The following is a 19,424-nucleotide window of genomic DNA, read 5'->3' on the forward strand; positions in this document are numbered from 1 at the left end:
AATTGGTGCCATAGTCTAGAAAAACAGGGGTAGACTAGATTAGTATAGTCGGGTAAGTGGGAGATAATGTGCAGAAAAACGTTTTTATTTTGTCTCAAACAGGATGTAAACAAAGCACAGAGAAAATGACCATGGTCCAACACGATCGAAAGGAAGATGGCGAAGAAAGGTGAAGCACATGCAGCAAAGCAGAATAAAGTATTTACAGCAGAGCAGATGATGACCGTGCAGTCAAGTAGAGAAAAAGACTAAGTATCAGCCCTAGCATTATCCAGGGTTAATGAGAAGTATAATCATATGTGCACCAACACGTGAGGGAAAGCCTATGAGTTAAATGGGCTGAAAAAAAGATAGAAACAAATCTAGAAAACATTTTTTGTTAGCAGCAAGGAGAAGGAACTTAGGTTAGGAAGAAACTTGACCTCCTTGCCAGTCTCCGAATGACTTTTGTGTCTATTTCGATTTTTCAACAGAGAACAGGGATCCCCCTGAATGACGTCCTCTTCTGCTACGGATGCGTCTAGGAGATGGAGAAGACGACGACATGCCTTTTTTTAAAATTATTGTTTAAATGTTGTGAGCACCTCTACATCTGAGAATGCCGATCTAAAGGGACAATGAAAAGGTCCCCTGAAGGGACAGAGATAATGTGGATAAAAAGAAAGCCCCGAAAGCATAAGGGCAGAAATAAGACAGGCAAATGTATTTATTGCCTAAAAAATAGACGCTACTGAATATGTTTATTGTAAACAAATCAGGTCCCAGCAAGCAAACCAAATACAGTAAAGTAAATGTGAATATGTAAAAAAAGGGAGGGAACTAGTAGCTTTGGTATATACAGAATTAAAATGTCTAATGAAGTTTTTCTAGGAGGCAGGAATATTCAAGTGTTGTCTAATTGAAGTTTTGTTTAGAAGGCAGGAGAATTTTGACAGACACTTGAGTTTTTTAAGGGGTTGGGTTGAAAGGAAAAAGTGTGATGATAGAGACATTTATTTTTCGAAGAAAACTCATTCAGCTTTCTATTACAGGTGAACAAAGAAGGACCTATATGTCTCAGGAGATTGAAAGAAACCGACCGTGTGCGTAGAGAGAAATCACTCAGGAACCAAACCAAAATGCCCAGAAAAGTCACCATTGTTAAAAATTTGTTTCTGCAAAAGACTCCCCCATCCTTGTGTTCCCTAGCTAAATGCCCCCTCTTGTTGACTTTAAATTGGAAATATGAACTATGGATGCGAGTGCTCTGTGGAAAAAAGAGACACTAAAATGTGACAGGATTGGCCTTTGAATTTAAGGGCCCCAAGGACTTGTTGCATGGTAACCCAAAGAAGGACAAATTCAACAGGACACAGACGGTCCTTGGATGCCAAACCGAGATGAGTCGGGTGGAAGATGTACCAGTGAAAAGAAAAAACTAAACTTTGAAAAAAGACATTTGAAACTCGGCATGGGGAAGAGAATGCGAGCAAGGAAAAATGTCTTGGGGTGGGAGTGACGGGAAAAAATGTGGAGTATTAGTCATATGAACAATGTATGATGAACGGGCTGGTGGGTTACCTCAAGGAGTGACTGTCTCTTAAAAATCTCATAGTGGCTGTAAAATTACCAGAGGCATATAATTAGTTTTAAGGTAATTGGGCAACGGAGGTGGGGCTCAGATAAAAGTAAATAAAAGTCATTTTTAGGGACACATACATGTATAGACTAGGAGAGTATAATGTGTTAGTACTGAAGTTGTAGGAATGTGTTAGGATACCTCTCAGGTTGAAGTAAATTGTCTTATAGAAAAGGTTGATTAGGTCAGAAATGTGTAGGTATATTGAAAACTGAGGAGGGTGGACATGGGTGTATTGATATGTATTGAGTAGATGACTAAATACAATTCAGAGGAGGGAGTGAACTGGAGCTAGTTATACCACCCCTCAAACCGAATGTAGTGGAGATAGACCCCCTCCACCTCAAACCGAATGTTGATTACTTGTTGGGTTGATCAATGACTTTAAATATTGTAAAAAATAAGAAATGTAGTGCTTTTCAGGAAAGCTCTTTGAAAGACGATCTATTTTATGGGGTTAGAATGTCTTGTGTGATAGAAGGTTTGTTAAGTAGAATATGCTTAGCATAAATTACTGAAAAACTAGATTAGAATCGGAGCATGTATCAAATTATGACCAGGAATACAGTAATCCACCATTTTGTGATGAGCCAGGCATGGTCAGGCAATTTCTAAGATGGTGGATTTTTTCCAAGATGGTGGCTTTTCTGCTACGTCATGATGACATCAATGTAGAACTTTTTTTTAATAAAGTTCATTTAGAGGACACTGATGGAGGATGAGCTGAGTATAGACCTGTTCAGACTGGGTCTGAGTGGCAGCTAGGCCAACGAATCATAAGCAGGAAGAGGGGTTGTACATTGATCATGCCATTATAGGCTAACGAATCACAGGCAGGAAAGGGGTTGTACTTTGATCAGGCCATCACCGCACCTTCCTAGAGTGTGTATAAGGAAGGAAAAGCTCAGAATTGTTAGGAGAGTTGCAGATATGTCTTGAATGCTGTATGATGTGCCTTGCCTGATAGAAGAAAATAAAACTTGATGTCTTTGAAAATCCTGCTTCAGTTTCCTGATGTGCCTCAGAGTCCCTTTCCTCATCCAGGAGTGCCAGGGCCCAGAGAGATGGTGTTGAGACAATCTTTACAACACCAAGCCCCTTCCTTGCCCCTCACTACCTTCCATTACCATGGCTTACAGTTAGACAGTAGACCACACTGATTTACCAGTCAGCCTCTGCCAGACATGACACGAAGCTGTGATCGGGGTCTTGCTCGTAATTGTGGCTATGGGGTCTGCACTTGGACAATGCTGAGCGAAAGACAACGAGGGGATGTTTTTTTTGTGCTGCCAAGTTGCACTTTCTTGGAATGTCAGCTCCATATTTCAATTTATGGAAGCAGAGAGAACTACAAGGGGAATGCACATGGGACCTGGTGATGGAGAGCGAGCAAGAGTGGCCATTCGATTGGTACACCGTCCTTTCATCGTGGGATGAAAGGACAATGGGTTTTTCACCGTTGCCATTTCAACGTGAAAACTCATCGAATTTTGTAGGGGGGTTAAAAAAAAATATAGATGGGGTGTGGGTGTTCGGGGATAGTTAAATAATTAAAGGGGATGGGGCTTGGGGGAGAACCCCCCCAAAAATAATAATTAAAAAAACGATTAGTTTTCACGTTGAAATATTAACGGAGAAAAACCCATTGTTGTTTCATCCCGCGATGACATGACATGGAACCATTCTATTTATCTGGGTTTTTAAATAAGGTAGAGTGTGCACATGTTTTTGCATGTTTTTTGTGTTTGACTGTATTTGTGACAGTGTAAAGTATAGATGGAAAGATGTAGCTGTGTTCATGTGACTTTATATCTATATATCTGAATTCGGTGTTGATTTGTATGTGTGTCTTTTGTTGGTCACATAAGAGATGTGTTCTAGACAAGACGATGGACAATGATCACAGGCTTATGGGATCATTCAGCATTGGGTGGTAACAATAAAATCGTCAGAATTTGGCAAATACCATTGATGTTACCATCCACCCAATTCAGGGTTTGACCAAATACCATCGATGGTGTTCCATGGAAATACTGGAGGTGATATTGTAGGTATACTTCTTGCAGAAAATCCACCTCTTTTTACCTCCAACTTGAAGGTGGAGATAAGAAATCCAAACGGGACCCAAATGTTTTAAATCTTTCTTTTTACTGTACAGAACAGAAACACAGGTGCTTCCCTTCAATACAGTGAAAAACGTTATTACCAAGGGACATGTTGAGTGGGTAAAAGGGTGGGCATCTCTGACGATTGCCTCCTCTCATCACCTTATCCGTACAATGCATAAAAGTGTCAGAAATTACCCTTTTGTGCATAAAGAAAATCAACAGTAGGGTTATGAGCAATTACTGTACATAATCAATTGTTCCTTTCATATTGATCCTGAAAATGTCTGAAAACAATATTAAAAATACCTTTTTACATTACCACCATTGGTGGTGGCATTTCTGAAAGAGCACTGGAAGTATTCCATACATTTGGGAGGGGTGGGTTTTTCAGAAATACCGCTGGCGACCCTGGTAACTTTCTTCAGCATTATTAAAAAATCCACCCAACTCTGAATGACCCCCTTAGCTTGTAGTCTTCTAATAATTTATACCTGAATGTTACATCTTTCTATGTGTATTTTTCAACTGTGTCCAAAAGTAAGTACCACAAACAGTCCAACAACCTTTACTATAACCGGTGCTATTCAGGGTGCTATTAAACTCTTTTTGTATTAACACACTGGTGATCAGGAAATTCACCAAAGATAGGGAAAGCATTCATACAGAATCAAACCAAGCACAAACTCTAATAATATACGGACCCTTACTTCGTTGATAAGTAGGCTTTGTGATAGGCTGCTGTGGATTGTAACAGACCAATGATGCCAACATTACCATCCAAGGTCACAGAACCTGTTTTTAAACACATACATTACCACTGAGTGGTACGAACATGTTCCTGCAGCCTAGACCCTTCTCCCTATCACTCACTGCAGAGGCCCATAGGTGGAGGCCAGTGTCACACTTCACCCTTGGAAGAAGTGGCAGAAATGGCGGCCCCTCTAGTGGACGTCACGTTGGTTCACGTTTGACTAGACGCGGTCTAGTTGTTGCTTCCAAGATGGCTGCCACCGTATATCCATTCATACGGCAGTCGGCGCGGCATGTTGCAACCTCAGATTTCATTGCCCAGGTTAGACGCTTGCCCTCTGTCCCTTGGTCTCTTCCCTGTTCTCTGTGAAGACTTCTGCCTCGCTTCTATCCTCTCCTGTGCTGCTCGTTATCACGTTCTCGAGCGGTCACGACTCTTGCTCTCTCTGCTTCCCTTGTCAGTTCTATTCTCTGTGTGTCCTCTCTGCTTATTTCCAGTGCAGCTGACCAGAGCCCTTTCCACACCCTGTTCAGCTCTGCTCTGTTTCACCCTAGCGGACTTGTCTGTAAGGCTGCGCTGTCACGTTACCGGAGGATCCTGTTTACTTCAGTGTTGTTCTACGGCACCTACTGTTACCGCAGGGATTCTATCTCCAGCGCTCTTGTGGACATTGTATCCTCCTGATCTGCTGCTTGAATAGCGATTCTCAGACCATTATTCTACCCACCTACTGTCAGAGACTGCATTGTTCAACTACTTTTTGGGCAAATAGCATCACAGGGTTTTTTTCAAGCCGACAGGCTTTTTTCCTTGTAAGGGGCCTGCTCCTCGGGGTTCCTCTTTCCTGGGAATCTATCACCCAGTCAAGGTGGTCTCTGGGGGAGCACATCCTTATCTCTTCGATAGGAAGAAGGACCGAAAGATTGAGAAATCCAAGAAGTCAGGCAAGAAGAAGTCAAAGACCGCCGAAAGCACAACTGAGGATTCAGGTGAGGAGACAGAACGGGGGGAAGACACTCTTACGCATGAGAGCCAGCCAGGCACATCTACAACATTGCTGAAATCAAAACAAATGCCTCAACTCAGTTCCACTGAATCTGAGCAGGCTTTACAGCACTCGGTTCCTTTGTGACAGGTGTGAGAAACCAGACGGTGTTCTCTCACGTACTCCCCCAGGATCTTCCACTCAGGTGGCCAGGGTAGGACCATCGCTTTTGGATCCCGACCCTGGGGGTGGACAAGCGAGGGAGGATCACCTGAGTGGAGGGTCACAGGGGATTGGGATGAGAATACCTGAGGGCTAGACATAGTATTCCCCCTCTCCCAATTTTCCATCAGAAACCCCTTCCTCAGCTTTCATGGGATATTTGCAATCCCATTCCATCTCCCCCTCCCAATTTCCGACAAATAGTGGGAAGAAGAAGAGGCAACCGAGAGTAGTGAGGAATAACTGCATGAAACACCTTAAGAAACAAATGGAAGACTACCACCAACTACCATGAGGTTGTGTGTATAGCGTCAGGCATTTCACAATGACTACTCGCACCAGACTCCACTTGACTCCTGTTTTAAGTATAAAAGGTGTGGTTTTTCACAATCAGAGAGAGCAAACTCTGTATCCGGAAAGAAGCCGAGAAGCCAAAGAGCAGGGAGCTGAAGGGAGAGGATCCAGAGGAGAGTGGCATGCCGAGACGCTGGCCCGGTGCTTGTGAGGGGCTGCAGCATGGCTAGAGAGCTGTGTCTCCAGGGAGCCGGATTTAAGCAGCCCGTCCCCTGCTGGCGGCGTGTGGAGAAGTGTTAGTTCCCTGTGTGCTGGTCCCAAGCAGGTCTGAGGGGCAGGTGGTGAGAACCTGACCTCGATCCCATATGCCCTGAGAGGACCACTCGCCAGCGCAATGCTACCCAGTGAGTTTCAAGTTTGAAAGCGAGAGAAAGTCGGTAGCGGGCAGCTCGCTGGAGCAGGAAGGAAGAAAGACAGAGTTTGCAATCGGCATGAAGCGAAAAGCAAGAAAGATAACAGAAAGTAAAGGTAAAGGGAGAGAGAGGCGCTGAAAGAGGGGAAAGGGAGAAAAAGGCTTGAAAGTAAATGAGAAGGGTGTGAGTGACCCAAAAGTGAAGGAAAGGTGCAAGTGAGCACCGGAAAGCGAAACAGCGTACATAAGAAGGATGCGAGTTATCCGAAAGTGAAAGAAAGGTGCAAGTGAGCACCCGAAAGCGAAACAAGTGTGCAAGAGGCACGGAAAGGAAAAGGATAAGTGCAAGAGTGTACGAAAGCAAAGAAATGAATGTGCAAGAGGCACAGTGAAGAGAAAGTGAGCCCAAATGAAGGTGCCAGGGGCACGGCAAGCCGGTATCACGTAATATTATCCCCAACAAAAATACTGCAGTATATATGGTCGTCAGGAACGGCCATAGGCGATATTTTTATTGGTGATAATATGTGGTGTTTTTTGGGAGCGGTGGTTGCGGGAGTGTCCCCCGCTCCCTTTAAAATAATACAGGGGTTGCGGGGCTGAGCCCCCGCAGGTTCCATGCCTTAACATCGCCGCAAAAATATGGCAATATATTTGTATGGCAATATTTTTGCAGGGATATTAACACATGGAACCGGCAAGCCGGGAGAAGAGAAAGACAAAGAGGGTGCAAGTGTGCACATCAAAGTAGAAGATAACAAACGGGTGCAAGAAGCACCTGGAAGAGGAAAGGATAGAGGAAAAGCAAGTACAGGAAATACAGAGAGGGAGCAAAGATAAGAGTGGTCACGCTTAGGAGGCGCCAAGATCCTAGCTTTTTCGAAAGTCTCTGATATTACCCCATGAGAAGGTTCTGTGTTAAAGGAACTGTAAATAAGAGAAGGGCACATCTTGACAAGTTGAATTTTGTGTTTGGAACTGAACTTGTGTTTGAAACCTGAGCTTGGGGAAGGGAAACCTAGGAGGCCTAACAAAGGTGAGCTATTATTTGGTGAAACAAGGAGGTATGAGCTTGGGGAAGGGAACCCTGAAAAGCCTGGAAGAAACTGTTATATTTTTGTTTGACCTGAAACTTGGAAGAATTGAAACTAAAGACATTGGGAATTGTTGGAACAGAGTGTAAGAACTTTGTGGAGATGAGCTAATGAACAACTTCTTTTTGATTGTGCTGAACTTTGATGATACTAACCAAGCCTCACCTGGTGAGAAGACCACCTGAATCCAATCTTGGTATATATATATTTTTTTAAATCACAATTTTTTCTTTAAAGAGACTTCCTATCACATTTTATCAGAGAGTGAGGGCAAGCATAGGTTTAGACAAGACGGATTTTGGTTTTGGACTTTCAGACATCGACGGCTCTTAGAAACATCAGTTGAGGGAACCATCCCTTTAGAGTTAGGGCCAGTTAGGTATTACACCAACCCCAGCATTGTAGTAAATACAGGTTTTGCAATTATAACACTTGAGTCTTTGTCTCTCTTGATACCATGCCTGTCTCACACAGGCTAGATTCTGAAGGATTTAATCTTTTTCAATCATTTCTTTTGCATTCTGGAGCTCTTGCCCAGGAACAACAGCCCAGCCAGCCTGGGGGGCAATTGCCGCTCTGCTCCCCTTGCCAGTCCGCCCATGATTCCATTCCTGTGAAATGCTCTAGAGTACTCAGTGGTTCCCTCTGTGATAACCAGGGCCAAGAAGGGTGCCCCACACATCCAAGGCAACTACAATCTAGAATTACAGTTTGCCTCAAAGCAGAAAGATAGCTCAGTGAGTTAGGGGCTTGGTTTGAGCTCCACGCGGTTCCAATGGTCACAGGTTAGGATTCTGCCATGAAGGGAAAGGTTTTGAGCCATTCAGTTGCATAATAAACCATTTTATTACGTTGAAATATTATTTTTCTTATGCCAAAACTACCTGTTTGCAGTATTAGGTTTCTGTTTGAATAGAAAATGTTATTGTAAATAATTTCTCTGGTCTGAGATTGTCATGTATTCACATTCTTGCTTGTTCAAGAATAGCAGCACTTGGGTGCATACAGATCCTCGACAGCACAATGTAGTTAGTCTCAGACACATTTCAGACACATTTCTCATGCACCTCATTCTCTGTATTCACCCGATTTCTGGAGTGAGGCCTACAGATATATGTGAAAAGGAATTTCCGTATTCTAATGCGCCGTGCTAATTATAAAAAGTACTACTGGATATTGTCGTGTTTACATAATCATACAAAATCTCTAATGTTTTTGAACCACAATGTTTTTGTATGATTAAAGAGGAAAAAGTCTATTCTTTGATGTTATAGTTCTGTTATTCAACAGTAAACCCCCATTACATTGTGGAAGCTATAAAGTATGTGCCTAGAACCAGATATTTGCCAGTCGTCGTTATTGTAGCATGGATGTATTAATGGGACATATGTTCCTAATGTTCAGCCAAGTTTCCTCATCTAATGATGAACAATAACAGTTGGTCAATCTTTGTGACAATAATATTGTTGCATGCTGAATTTATCTAAAGGTTTTCCTTAAGCCATTTCAAGTTTTATGTCCTCCTTAGTCATAATTGTTGGTGCCGCTCTCCTGGTCAGTGTATAAACCGCTGCTGATTTTTTGTTCTGGCCTAATTAGGAAACTATTATTATTGATTATTCTATTCTGGAACGAAAACAACAATTCAAATTAATGTAATACATATCCAACTTGCAGGGTGCAAAAATGTGCACTCGCCACTAGCCATTGGCTAGTGATAATTCACGCTTAGCGAGTAAGAAATTCCGTGCTGTGTGTATAATTGAGGTGGCAAGTGACTTTTTATGACTGGCTAGTAGCTTGCAACCTGACAATTTTTCACCCTGTCCAATAGTACTTGTGTAATTGGCACAGCGCATTAGAACACAATTCACTTTTGCAATTCACATAATTGTCAACACTTTGGGGATACATTTTATTTGGTATTCTTTTTCAGCCAGCCTCTCACAGCAACGTCAATATACTAACGTTCAGGCAATGCCTATTATGTACCCTACTTTCCAATACAGAGATATGGTGAAAAGCTCAGGATCACACAATATGTCTGATGTGGGTGAGCCAGGATTTGAGCACAGGTCTTGTTTCTAAATTCTACACCACCTTCTACATAATTCGTTACAATTATATTTTGCCAAACCAAGCACATTTAATATCAACCATCTCACCCTTGCATTCTCAATTTTGTCAGATAGGTAGACTCAAGTAGAGAAAGATGAGGTGATTTTGCAAGGATCACTCAATTTGTGATATGTATGGCAGCTGGGATTGGCATCCAAGTCTTCTGATTAACTACTGTCATCAATGGCACCATGTCTTCATATTGGACAACAGTCTCAGTACTCACAGTTTGTCCTATTGGGAATCACTGCATACTATTTTGGCATCAGCCTATAACCCGATGAAGCAATCCTAGAGGCATTTTATTCATTGGCACATAACTTCTAATGGAATACTTTATGACAATTTAACTTTGATAGGCATTGCAGAATAATGGCACAATATTTACAATTAATGTTATTTCTTCTAGTACAGGATTACAAATGACTATTTTCAGTTGAGTCATGATTTATTGGATAGCAACTATGTCATGGCTGCCACAAACATGTATCTGCTGTCAAACCAAGCAACACATTTCAGGGTGGTCCTGGGCACATAAAATGCTTCTAGTGGTGGGTGGTGTTTCCCATTATAATTTAGGATAATTTCATATGCTCTTCGCTGAAACTGTGCATGATGATTCTAAACCAATATATTGGATACGGTTGTTTTAAAATGCGCCATTTGGCTCTGTTTATTAAAAAAAAACGTCTTGTGGGTTGGAAGGGGTTCCCTGAAAATCCACCTGGGGAAAAACATTCTTGCTGGGAATGTGCTAATTACAATTGTTAAAGGGTAAGGAACTATGGATTTAATACGAAATATAGTGAAGGCTTCTTACTGGTTTACTTTTATAGGATATTTTTCGGTTGTGTACATGGTCGCGATTTGTGTCGGTAATTTGGTAGTTGGTCTATAATTTGATTATCCAGAATTTGCCTCAGTGATGTGGTCCTGCTATTCTATGTCATTTGCTTACCTCGTTCTTCAGTTACACCAGTTTACAATAAATCCCCCAACATAGAATTGTCACCCATCCAGATTTATGGACTGACAGCATTTTTAGATCTGTGTCCGGTTGTTTGGTTTACAGACACAAATCCGGAACCAGCGTAAGAGTCCTTTGGGATTGTAAGGTCTGTGTCAGTAGGCCAGGCTGTCAATTGCATAGAAATTGTGTGGGGTTCTCCTTGGACCTGTGATTTACAACTCCTTTGTCAGATAAGGGCTACCCAGTAGGCAGCAATTAATGGAAAATGGGTCATCATGGCAAGCTCACATTCAGATACACTTTCATTTGCCAAATTCAAACGCTCATTCAAAGTGCTAATGTTAGGATGGTAAGTGTTGATGGCCATGTGCATTTTAAAGCAAAGTCCAGACAAATAGGTCTCATGAACTATTTGACGTATTTGTGAAAGAAAATGCAAACCGTTTTTTAAAGAAATGTACAAACTTGCCTGCTTGTTTTAAAGCAAAAAAGTGCTTTTTTTTTACAAAAATGTATATTCTATTTAGACCTATTCATAACAATATGCTGGTTGCCTATTTTCAACAATGAAAAAAGCAATCAATGGGTATTAATAAAACAACCAACCTAATGCTGACTTCAGACACATGAAGTTGTTGCAGTGCCACGTGTCAATAGGGCATAAAGGCCTGCCTCCTTTTTTGCTTCTGTCACAGCTCTGCAATGGTGAATGAAATGCAAAACTGAATAACAGCATGCAGAGAAATACTTCGCACAGGATGAACCACTCAAACCTGAGTGATACGGCATGAGGGAACATACATCTCTGCTCCACAGCCATCATATAGAGTAAGGAGTCAGTGGTGGGAAAGATGCGGACTAGTGGTCAGGGTTTGAATGTTAGCCAATGCAATCTGCATTTGCTTTGTGGTACGCACATTTGGGAAAAGCTAAACTACAAGTGCCAGAATGCAACCCGATGTTCAATGAACAGCCAGGGCTGGCTGAGAGTGTCAGACATGTTATGGGACCACTTCTCTATACTTAAAGCATTTTTTGGAATGTAGCCAACCTCTTTTAGTCCTGCTAATCAATTTCAAGTAAGAGTTACACCATTGATGGCCTCCAGGCCCACATCAACGTTCAAGCCTGCTATTTGTAGATCTGCATTTCCATTGGAAACAACTGAACTTTATTATTCAGACCCTCAGCATGAAAGTGAACATTGTTCAACATAGGAAAGCACTTGTGGCACAAATGTATTTTTCTTGCAGCATTTTAGTTTAATTTTTTTCATTGGCAGGAGGGTGCTATCAAACTAGGTTGCAAGGAACAGGTAGTATGCGCGAGGCTATAAAAGAGCCGGATTGTCAGTATTTGCACCTTTTCTATGTAGTTTCTGCTGTCAACTTAGAGTCCCAGATGTCCCCAGCCTGACTGAAAAGGGTTTGTTTTGCTCTACTTTTATGGTTTATTTTACAAGGCTATTTTATATTATTAACTGCATTGATTGTTATCATTTGTAATGGTGCAAATATTTCCCTTCCATGTTCTCCAATCCCCCAACCACCGACAAGCCTCACTCACCAACACCCCTCAAACTCACCAATTCTCCATCATAACTAACACTCCCAAAGCACTCTGGCAATCATGCACATATTTACTTGCTGTGTCAAACTTCCAAACCACAAATCACACTTCCTAGTACCTGCTCTACTCCCAACTGTGCTCTCAACTCACACTTTACACTCTCCAGTTCCTCCTGCATTGTACAGTCCTTTATTTCTCATTCGTTCTCCATCTCACAACTTTTCTCCCAGTCTATCATACTATTCCCCCATCCTTTCTCAAAATCTTCAGCTTGCTCGCTCCTTCTGGTCCAACACGCTCTCTCTTTCTGGCCCACCACTCGTTCTCTCATCCACCCCACCCACTCTGCTTTCTGGGCTACACGCCCTCTCTGCTTTCTAACCCACCACTCCACCTCTGGACCACCGTTCCCCCTCTGGCACACTGATCCCCCTTTGGCACATAGCCCCCTCTCTGCTTTCTGGCCCATCGCTCTGGCTCACCAATCTCCCCGTCTGGCCCACTGCTCTCCTCATGTGAGGACTAGTTTTATTTTTTAAATGTAGGTTTTTTTTTGTTAAAAAAGGCATTTTTGCAAAAAAAACTGCTGTTTTTGTGTTTTTCTCAAAAACTTGTTTAGTGGTTTTTTTTTTGCAAAACCGCTGATTTTGCTGTATTTTAAACGATTGAGAAATCGCTAAACTCTTGGCAATCTGATTATGGTGTAAGGGAGCACAATATCTATAATTTTACTGTATGATATGCTCAACAAGTGTAACAACAAAGAAAAACTTGATTTAATAACAGGTCAGTATCTGTGAAAGGCTAGGAAGAACTGGGAACAGTCTGTTGCATATCAGAAAACCTGGCTCAGCCCCTTATCTCATCTGACAAATCGAATATGATTCTGATGGAAAATAATTTCCACCAGACTGGCCTCTGCCTCTAAAAGGTTGGCAGGGGTTGAGATCAGCCATCTTAACAGTATATGTGGCTAAACCAGGTTTTAAACTTTCATGCTCACATACAAGTAACTTGGTTGTTAAATAATGCAATGTTTCTTAAAAATTGCAACAGACCATTCTGTAACTAATGTTTACTTTATAAAATGGTTAAAGGAGCACGCTCACCTTTTCTCCCCGTGAGATTCTTCCGGAATGTTGGCTTGGTGGGTTGATCGCCCACTGCAGTGATTTATATCAAACCTGCAGCTAAAGCTCTCAAGGAGGTTCTTAGACCATTTAGCTATTCCAAAGGATTTCCTGGCTTTCAAAGCGTGAACCACTGCTAAATAGGAATGTTTTTACATTAGATTTTAAAGCTAATGCATATGTTGTTAAAATGTGAACAGCTTGAAAGTCACTGGATATACTTTTGTCAGAACCAGCTCAGCTTTTCAACCTTTCTAGGTCAGAACATGTATGGTATATAATTTAGTGAAATGCAATTTCAGCCTTATGTAATTATTTATTTTAAAAACGCAGCTTGCTATATAAAAAACGGAAAAAAAATTGCTTCATGGTTTGTTTTCTTTCCTTTTTATTGAACTGGTTTTCAAAACTATAAAAGGGGCGTGTTAAGAATTACGCTTCGACAGCGAGCCCACGTTTAAGTATTTATTAAGTAACAGGAATCGCGACAGGAATCGCTGCCCTCAGAGGCAAGCTCCAACTGACTCCCCAGAACTTGACATGGAAGAAAAACACTCTCAAACAGAACAGTGTGATGTCATAATGCACTGAGCACTAAAACACAATATACTAAAATAGAAAACATGTATAACTTTCTATTATACTCTTTCTTAGTAAATAATATATATCAAATGGTTAAACAACTCAACAGATGGGGCTTCAAGTCCGGTTTTTGCTTCAAACGAGAGTGGCAACCCTACACTGAAGAAGTCTTAACTAGTGCACAACTCCCAAATATAACCCACTTTTTCATTAATCAGCCCGTCACTGTTAAGTTGAACCGGTTGCGCGTGCCTCAGTTTCAGAGGATTTACTGTCTGTGTGCGAGTGCGTACAGTAGGCAGTACAGTCCACAACGTAAGTCACTTGATAACGACACGCTGCTGGGTCCGTTATTCTAATCTGAACTACTATGTATGCTACTGTCAGTGTATACTTCCGTGATTGTGCAGTAACGGCCGGGCCAGTAGGCATGCTTTCTCTCTGTTCCAGGTAAGCAAACCCTCCCAAGCAGAGAACGTCAAAAGCACGTTTTAAAATAGCAGTCACAAAATGCGTGACAGATGAGGGAAGACAAATGTCTTCTTTTTTCTGGGCTCTGTTTTGCTATCTCCACTTCTGAATGGATGCAAGGTGTGAAAGAGGAAAATAAATCACTGTTTATATTTTCCTCGGTCGCAGTGCGCAAAGTAGAGGACAATTATGTGAACAATGGTTTTGCTTTACCAAGAGGGCGCCAGCAATCCTGTAGTACCCCAAGTCAAAAAGGAAAATCTTCCTGGAATCATTCTTGAGTCATCAGGTGACTCCATCCTAGAGTCATCCATGGCTAGTTCAGGGAGATCATCCGAAACCATCCTGAAGTTTATGTATAGGCTGAAATATTCAAATGAGAGGACTCTAGATTTATCACAAAAACTACTCCAAGAGGAGTTCTGATTACTTCGTGATGATCTTGTATTACTCCAGGATGACTTCATGACAACTTCAGGATGGGGTTGAAATGGTGAACGATTATTGCAGACAATTTCAGGAGGATGTTGCTTTCAAACGATTTAGGAAAAGGGTTTGGATTCCTTCTGTGTAAAATGGGTGGTATTACTATAGGGATAGACTTATGAATAGTGTACTGGAAAACATGGAATTTGCAGCCGTTACTTGCCTTCTTTGCTAGAGCACTCAAATGTCATTAACTAAGGTTTGCTGATTTAGTATACAAAACTACAAATCCACCCCACAATGTCACAAACCAACCTCTAAACTCCCTCATTTCATATCTCACCTCTAGCTAACATGGCATCACACCCACAATTACAAATCACTGCACTAAAATAAACACTTTCAGTGACCTAAACAGAATATGTTAAAGGTCTACCTGCATGACAAGATTGCTGATCACTTCACCCAATATCACTATGAGCAGCTAGCAATTAGTTCGACCATTCACCACACACAAGAAAACAATAGCTGACACCCCACCCCCCCAACAGAAATCCAATAGCACAAAAACATGTACCATTTACAAGTGGGCACCGACCTACAAATTCACCAGATCAACTATAATAGTTCTACACACAAGAGCACTTGCATCTTCAGTTCACAGAGCAGCATGTGCACTACAATTACATTGTAGATTAGTAGCAGGGGCGGACATAGCAACCAAACTCAGTTGTGGCGATGTTACAATTCCATTTTTAAAAAAAAAAAAAAACAATCTAAAAGATTGTGCAGGTGTGTGGTAACATGTAGGTGTCACTTCATTGTCCAAACAGGCATGACTGTCATTGTGTAACAAGAACACACTGTTAAGGAGACGTGGTGATAAGAGTTCAGCTGGTCAAATTAGATCTGTCCAACAAAACATTTGTAGCAGACAATTGACTAGTTACTTTATAGTCCAATATTTTGCAGTTGTTGCACAGCTACATCGCCAGGAACTGCAACATTACACAGACATTTGCAGATTTAATGCTGTGTATATCAATTGTCCAGGTGAAGTAAGAGGCAGGTTCTGAGGAAGGAATGTAGGAGGAATGAAGAACACTAGCCATCCCTGCCAAAATATTTTGGTTTTCCAGCTTTTGTAAACAGCCATGAATACATTTTGGAATAGTCCATTTTCAGCCATCAGCTTTTACAATATAATTCTCTTTCTTTCACTGCATCTTCTTTTTCCAGATTCCACCAGTAGCTGCCTTTTCTCCTCTACCTTTCGTTTTAAAGCCTCAATTATAGCTTTTCGTTATTTCATCAAATGTTTCCTGTGTGGGTATGAAAAAGGCAAGTTGAAACTTCATAATGTGACTACCAATACAACAAACATTTTGCCTGAGCTGTACACTGGGGTGACTCCCCTTAAGCGCAATCCTATCCGCCTCCTTGGGGTTTTGCTTATTCTTGCTCTCCTTGGCGCTTTCCCTCCCTCCCTGTGCAGCTACCCACAACTCAGTGTAGCTGCACACATAAAAGTGTGTATGGGTACATACCCTTGAGAGAGTGCTGTGACCACTATAATTTATAAATAGCGGCAAGCTGCGTCACCATTTCCGCAAGGTATACTTATAAAGACCTTGAATGAATAGGACAGAAAACGGATTGGTATTTGGGAATCGCGCTCTACCTCAGACATCCTAGATTGGTTCCCCAACCTGTGGACTAAACTTTCAGGATTGCATCTAAGGTAAAAAAAAAAAAAATATATATATATATATGGCCGTACTGACCTTCGTATCTCTGATGTTTCGACTTTGACAGACTTGGCCTGTCTCCAAAATGAATTATTTGATCCCTCCACTTTTGATCCAGTTGACTTCGATATTGATCCCAACTGGGATGTACGTATTAAATTGAAAGACAAGTCTCAGTTTAACCCACAATTCTCAGTAGGTGGTTGTATTGAGGCATTTCACGATCTATGTGTGAATGACTTTCGTAAACTTCGTAAGAAACCCTGTAACAACACACAGAATCTTACTATTTCACAACGATCGGCCCTTAATGAATTGCAGAATTTTTCTAATATTGTGATAAAACCTGCCGATAAGGGCTCCAACATTGTTATTCAGGATAGGGAATGTTATGTGGCTGAGGCCAATCGTCAGCTACGAGATCGATGCTGCTATTCTAGGCTTCTTAAGAACCCTTTTGTTGAAATACAGTTGGGGCTCACCACCCTATGTACCAAATGGGCCGAGAAAGGCCTTATTGAAGATGAGATTGCTAAGTTTTTGGTTCCTGTGAGTTATACCATTCCTACTATATACTTTCTGCCAAAAACTCATAAGTCCTTGATCCATCCACCAGGCAGACCGATTGTCACCTTATGCGGTTCCCTCCTTGAACATCTGGCCCAATTTGTAGATGAGACATTGTCCCTGTTGGTGTCAGTTTTACCTTCATATCTACGTGATACCAAGGACTTTTTGAGTCATATCTCTGATATACCTTGGGAGGAGGGTCTAATGTTGGCAACCTTAGATGTTGTCTCTTTGTATACTTCTATAGATCACCCAATTGGATTGGCAGCCTGCAAATATTTTTTGGACACTCGTTCTTTGAATTATTTGGGACACAATGGTATGATTCTGGATATGCTTTTGTTTTGCTTAACTAACAATGTATTTCTTTTTGAGGGTTCTTTCTATCACCAAGTCAGGGGCACTGCCATGGGTAGTACCTTTGCGCCATCATATGCTAACCTTACTATGGGGTGGTGGGAGGCTACTTTCTTGTCTGAGCTACTTTCAGTTAGTTTCCCTACACAAGTTATTTGTTGGTGGCGGTATATCGATGATATTTTTATCATCTGGAAGGGAAACGAGAACGAGTGGGCATGCTTTGTGAACAGCATTAACACTAATGTCGTGAACTTGAGATTCACTGAATGCCACAGTTTTACTCATATTGTGTATCTGGATGTCAATGTAAGATTGGACAATTTAGGCATCCATACCTCTTTACACAAGAAACCCACCAATACTGGCCTGCCACTCCATGCTACGAGTTGTCATCCTCCCTCTTGTAAAAATAGCATCCCTTATGGCGAATTCATTCGCTTTCGGCGCAATTGCACAGACATTAAGGAATTTGATCATTGTTGCAAGGTGGCTGCAGCCGATTTCCTACTTCAAGGATACCAAAAAAAGATTATTGAGATGGCCTTTTTGAAAGCACGGTCACTCTCTAGAGAAATGTTACTACACAATTCCTCTAGTAGGATACAAAATCAGGATCAGGACGAACCACGCCTTATTATTACATTTAATAAGGCCTCATGTGATGTCCGTAAGATTGTTGCAAAAAACTGGCATATTCTTAGGTTGGATAAAGACCTTGGTCCTTTACTTCCTAAACGCCCAACACAGGCACCCTCATTGAAGGACAGACTGGTTTCCAGTTATCTGCCCCAGAAAAATTCCACCGAGAACAGTTGGTTACCTGCCCGACCCAAGGGTTTTAACAAGTGCCAAAAATGTAAAGTCTGCCCTCATGCAACCATTTGTAAATCTTTTGAACATCCGGTCACGGAATTTAAGTTGAAACATTTTATTAACTGTGAGACCCCGTTTGTGGTTTATGTGTTAGCCTGTCCTTGCCGGAAATGGTACGTGGGATCCACGACATGTATTCTTAAGCTCCGTATCTTACAACATCTTAGAGCTATTAAGAATTTTGATCCCACGTACCCTATGGCTAAACATTTTAGGCAGGAACACGACAGTGATGTCCGTTTACTCACATTTTTTGCTGTTGCTCATGTACCGGTTGACCCAAGGGGAGGTGACCGCACTTTAAAACTAAGACAGCTCGAAACCAGGTTTATTCTGGATTTTGACTCTAAGTATCCCAACGGGCATAATGTGGACGAGGAGTTATATACCTTTGTGGGAACTTAATTGTATTATTTATATCAGTTTCATTATGTACCTACATACGCCTCTTTTTTCTTTTCTGTGTTATGTTATTTGATCCTGGTCTTCTATTAATGATATACTGCTTCTTGTTCCCCTTTTTTTCCCACTCATTTTACTTATTTGTAAAAATGTTTACTGATCTGGCCTGGAAGTGCATATTTTTTTAATGTTTGTTCACTTATTAGGTGAACCTTGGCTGTTATGTCCCTATCTTTCTTTTGTCTTTAGGGGGTTCGAAGTTCGTGAGTCCATGATTGTATTTGTACCCCGATACTCTAGTGGTTGATATTGCTCCTCCATTGCCCAACTATTTGCATTTTTTTCATAATAAGCTCCAATACCATGCTATGCACTTGTACTGTATTATTACCTTATCTTTTTCAACTAGGCTATGCTGCTTAGAGTGACAAGTTTATGACCTCTTGCATTTGCATTTTACACAGCAGCCTGCAACTGGTTTTTATCTTAAAGACTGCATTCATTATGATATGATATGATATGATATGATATGGTATTTGTAACGCGCCTATACACAAGTGTTTCAAGGCGCGACGAGGCAGGGGGGGAGGGAAAACAAGGGGAAGACGGACAAACGATCCTACTAGGCCAGGTGTCATTCAGATCGCGCAAGTGCAGAGGTAAGGGGAAAAGGAGAAAGTGCAGGGGGAGGAGGTGGGGGGAAAAGTGCAGAACAAGGTAA

General features: G+C 41.5%; 1 long non-coding RNA gene across 1 annotated transcript in view; it reads right to left on the reverse strand.

Annotated features, from left to right (window-relative positions):
• Window positions 1–10,031: 10,031 nt before the first annotated feature.
• LOC138567501 (uncharacterized) overlaps window positions 10,032–19,424 on the reverse strand; it is a 30,858-nt gene continuing 21,465 nt past the window's right edge. The window contains exon 3 of the long non-coding RNA XR_011302228.1: window positions 10,032–16,072. This is a non-coding gene — a long non-coding RNA (uncharacterized lncRNA). The remainder of the gene's footprint in view (window positions 16,073–19,424) is intronic.

This window comes from Ambystoma mexicanum, chromosome 2p (assembly GCF_040938575.1).
Source record: "Ambystoma mexicanum isolate Mex_15411 chromosome 2p, UKY_AmexF1_1, whole genome shotgun sequence".
Taxonomy (NCBI): Eukaryota; Metazoa; Chordata; class Amphibia; order Caudata; family Ambystomatidae; genus Ambystoma; species Ambystoma mexicanum.